The 4864-nt window shown below is 35.0% G+C and overlaps 1 pseudogene; it reads right to left on the bottom strand.

The window, feature by feature from the left end:
• Positions 1-2667: 2667 nt before the first annotated feature.
• Positions 2668-4610, bottom strand: LOC141562112 (splicing factor C9orf78 pseudogene; annotated as a pseudogene).
• Between the last annotated feature and the right edge of the window lie 254 nt (positions 4611-4864).

The raw sequence follows: 4864 nt of genomic DNA, 5'->3' as shown, positions 1-4864 counted from the left end.
GAGTAGGAATCAAAGAAAACAAACTGACAAGAGAAACAATTGGTCTGTTTTGCGGGGGATAGGGCTGGATGGTATTAATGGGCTTCCTCTACAGACTGGGGGTAGGGCAGCAGAGAGCCACTAACAGAACAGCAATGACTGTACTGAGTCTGCGCTCTGAGGCTCCGAGAACGCACCGAGTCAGTCCAGGTGGGGGTTGGGGGTGGCCGGGCTCTGAGAGACGCTGGCTTTCTGGGGTTTTAATCTTCACCTCCAGTGTTTACACCCTCTCCACCGCTCCTGGCTTGCTGCCAAGACGGAGCATCCACACTGGGGCAAAAGCCCTTTCACAGAAACTGCAGAGATCACACCCCTCCCCCTCCGGTCTGAGCTGTGTGAGCTGCCTGTCTTGCTCTGGCTGTCTGTCCTCAGTCTGCGCCCAGTCTGATTGACCCTCCCCCGAACAAACACAGACCTTTTCTGGCGACTTTCAAGGATGTCTTCTCTTGGTGATAATTTGTGGATTTCTTTCTGGGTCAAGCATTAAGTCAGAGGCTTGTCATGAAGTAAGTTCTGAGAGAAAACGAGGAGCTCAAGCAGCTGTCTGCCTCCACGCCGCCATCTTGGCCGGAAGTCCCAAATCCCTTAACTTCTTAGTTCCCTTTAGGCAAGTCTCTAAAAGGAAATTTTGAGCAAGTACAGATATGCATTGATAGAAGGATGCATGGATAAAATTGTAGGTGTGATAAAAGAAAAATATACAATATACTGATATAAGCGCTGAAGTTATAAATCCTAGATTAAAGATTCAATCAATCAAAAAGCAAATTTTATTAAGTACCTCTCATTTTTTAATCATATATTTTATTTTCCCAAATACATGAAAAGATAGTTTTCAACATTCATTTTTGCAAAACCTTGTTCCAAATTTTTCTCCCTTCTTCCTCTTTTCCTCCCTCTTCAAGACAGCAAGCAATCTGATACAGGTTAAACATAGCAATTCTTATTTTTCTAGACACAATACTAGGCCCTGGAATGCAGAGACAAAATGAAACAGTCCCTACCCTCAAAGAGCTTTCATTATTTTGGAAGAAATGACATATATACATATTTTTAATTGTTTGAAATGTCATATGATCTGCAATGACTGCTTAATTTGATCATAAATAATTGCTTTGAGAAATGAATCAGAAATTACTGGTCATGGTCGGTAACCAAATAATTTCACAAAACAATTTGAATTGATTATATTTTAACAGGCAGGAAATAATTCATTACTACTGTGGAAGTCATTTGTGAATTACTTGCCTCTAGACAATCACATCATTCACTTATTAGAACAAAGATAAAAATTAATACAATGCTAGAAAAATAGAAATGTGAAAAATATGGCTTGAGACTTGGGATTTATTCAGTGGATGTAATATCTGACTCATATGAGTATTCATGGTCTGAAATGACTCAAAAATCATCTGTTTATAGCCTTTGACCATACATCCATTGTAGATTTTGAATATAACTATAGAAATAGGTCTGTTTCTTATATGTTAGAAATACACTCTTGACACTGAAAATCAGATATCGAGGAAAATTTATTAAAGAAGAATCAGGAATTGTTTTTAACATTTCTGACCAGAGCAGGCCCCACAACTCTTTGGGAAGAGGGAGCACTGAATACAAAAGTAGGGGAACATTTATACTTGCTTGTGAGACACAGCCCCCTCCCTTCAGAGAGCAGATTGGTCCGTTCCCTTCTGGATTACAATCTTTCCCCTTAATATGTATAAAACGTGTTTCCCCCATCATACATCCCATGTTCAAAAATGGTGGAAAACTCCTTCTACAGATGGGTTGTTTGATATTCCATTAGCCTATTAAGCAGTCTTAGTAGTAATTTTGTCAAAGCAAGTCATTGACCCCAACTCGTTTGGACTAGATGGGCTATCATTTTAAATTTATGGTTTTCTCAAAATCACATGACTCTTTCTGATTGTGCCTTCCTAGTATCCCCTTCCCCATTCCTTTTTGTTCAAGGCTTCTATTGATCACTTAATTGTTCTGTGAATCCTAATCTTCCTTCACCTCTCACATTTTGAAAACTTCTTGATCAGGGATACCCACTATCACACACTACCTCAAAGCTTGCAACACTGTGGAAACCCAACTTTTCAGCATTTCTCACTTTATAAATTTTAAATATCAGACTTTTATCTAATTTATTTTCTGCAAATCTTTCCCCTATTTCTTTTGTTTTTATTTATACTTACATGGTTTTACTTTACTTACTTTATATTACTTTGTTTTTAAAATTCTTTTTTACTTAAAAAAAAAATCACATCTTTTGATTTTGTCTCCAACAACTTCTTTCATTTGTGTAATTGATAAAAAATATTCTCAGCATGTAAGACAATTCTGTTTTTCTTCCAACTTAAAAAAAATCAATTTAGGTAGTTGATATAGTTTAAATTTATTGTAGTAAGTGATGAAAACCCTGAATCTAAAAATTACATTTACTGTGGAATTACTAACACTTTAAAAAATAAAATTAAATATCAACTGACTCTACCATTTCTCTTTTTTCTGAAATGGTTGGTCAGTTGTTGTCTTTTATTTGCATCTTGTATTTGACAAAAAGTAAACTCTCTGAAAAAAATCTTCCAATCTACTTCTACTGAACATCACATGATATCAAAAGAGTCTATTCATCTTCTTAAACTTTTCATAAAGATAATCATCTGTTGCCTTTTCTTTGGGGAATATTCACAGTTTTGAGAAGACCTCTCAAGTTCTGACTTCTCTGTATCATCCACCCTGATACGGAGCTCCTCCTTGTGCCTCTGAACTAGGGGATTGAGGTCTTCTTGATAAAAATCAGTTGTGCTGCACATTCTTCACAGCCATGTTGGTTGGAACAAAATTGTCTTCTTTTTCTGTCTTTTTGTTCTTTTTATTCTGTTGCTCAGTCGTAGGAATGCCCTGGCATCTTCTGTTGAAATATTTTCTGTTTTTGCATCAATGACTAAGTTCGTCTCAGAGATGCCAGTCAGCATCTGCATGAACAGCATCTTTTCTATTTTCATAGCTAAGGAGATTCAGATGCTTTTGGGGAGCTCAAGAGGCAGTCTCTGGCATTCTTCAACTTTACCTTCTGCTCTTCATTTTTCATAGTTCCTTTACTCTCCTATAGCTCAGTTCCAATTTATTTCATTGTATCAATGTCTTCATCTTTTTGGTTGGTTTCTGTTGAAAATGATGTTCCAAAGTTGAAGTCCTATTAATTGTGTCCTTGTTTCTCTCCTTAAGTTTCTTCATGTCCACTATTACACCTACTTTTAAAAATCTATGTTTTCTAATGAATTTTGTTTTGTGCTTTTCCCACTGAGTGCTTGCCACACAGCTATAAAATCTAGTATATTTGGTACTCTACTCAATTACGATTTTTTTTAACTGATCATGTTCTGATCATGAGATGTTATGGTCTTCCATTATTATGGAATTGTTACTTATTTTTTTATTGTAAAACTTTTCCTAGTAAAATTTTGCTGAAGCATTATTAAGTTCATATAGAGAAAATTCACTTTCTCTCACTTTGAATTTTACCATAACATAATGTCCTTATTTATATTTTAAAAAAGGCTTTCTGGTTTGAATTGTGCCTTGTCTATCATCAGAACTCTTTCTGCTTTTTTTTTAGCTGGCAATTCTGCAGGGAAATTTTTCAAAACTTTCTGGATTAAATGTGTTTCCTGTACATGTGTTGAGAACTTCTATTTTGAAATCCTTTTGTAATTTAAAAAATGCTTTATTGAAAAATTCAGCCCATTTGCATTTTTAAAAAATAACAAAATGACCAGAGGACAAAGGAAAAACCTGTTTTTTGATGATAGATTTCTTTTTTTTTTCCATTTAAAAAAAGATACATTTTGTTTTAGCTTCCAGAGTTGAGTGTAAGCTTTGAATCAATGACTGAGAACAAAAGGAAGAAAGTACAAAAACCCCCAACTCTTCTCTTGACTAATATAAATAATATAAAACATAATTTAAATTGCACTAAAATTGTAGGTGCGTGTTATTTGAGTTTTCAAGAGAAACAAAAACTACCTATTCTAGCTTTAACAAGGTGGTCAAGAAAGTTGTTCTATATTGTGTCAATTTTGTATCTGCATAATGTCTTTATTTATCTGGTATGTTGTTGTTTTGGTTCTATTTTCTTTACTCTGCATCATTTCAAGTAAGTCTTGCTATCTCTTCTTGACTTCTTCAAATATGTTTTTTTATATAATAAAATTATCCCAGAGCATCCATTTGCTAAAATTTATTTTAACATTCCCCAATTGGGAATATAGTTTGTTTCAATTTGCTATTATTACAAAGTTCTACTAGGAATATTTTTTATAGATAGGTCTTTTATTTCTGTCAATACTGTTCTTAGGATATAAATCTAATAGTGGGACTTTTGTTTTCATAACTTTTATCATATCAATCCTATTTTCCCAAAAGAACAAACAATTCATGATTCTCCTAGAAGTTTATTACCATGCTCATTTTTCCACAGCTGAGTCAACACTGAATTTTATTGTTTTATATTACCTTTGCCTATTTGATGGATGTATCCTATACATGACATCCATATTGTACTTTGCATTGAGTACCTTTTCTACAAGAGGCTCTGTTACCTTTTAGAAGCCGCTCGATATGAATTATACCTAAGCATTATTTTAAAGATTGCCTTGGAGTTATTCTGGGACGGGGGCAATGAGTCTAAGAGCTCGCTGGCCACCCCTGTTTGGCGTTAGGCCATCCCTAAATGAAAATGGCTTCTTTCCAAGGCCAGAGCAGGGCCTCTTGTGGGAAAGAGTTACATGTACATTTTGTGTATGCCCAT

This window comes from Sminthopsis crassicaudata, chromosome 3, assembly GCF_048593235.1.
Source record: "Sminthopsis crassicaudata isolate SCR6 chromosome 3, ASM4859323v1, whole genome shotgun sequence".
Taxonomy (NCBI): Eukaryota; Metazoa; Chordata; class Mammalia; order Dasyuromorphia; family Dasyuridae; genus Sminthopsis; species Sminthopsis crassicaudata.
Note: the sequence above shows the minus strand (reverse complement) of the source record. Positions and strands in the feature narration are given on the sequence as shown.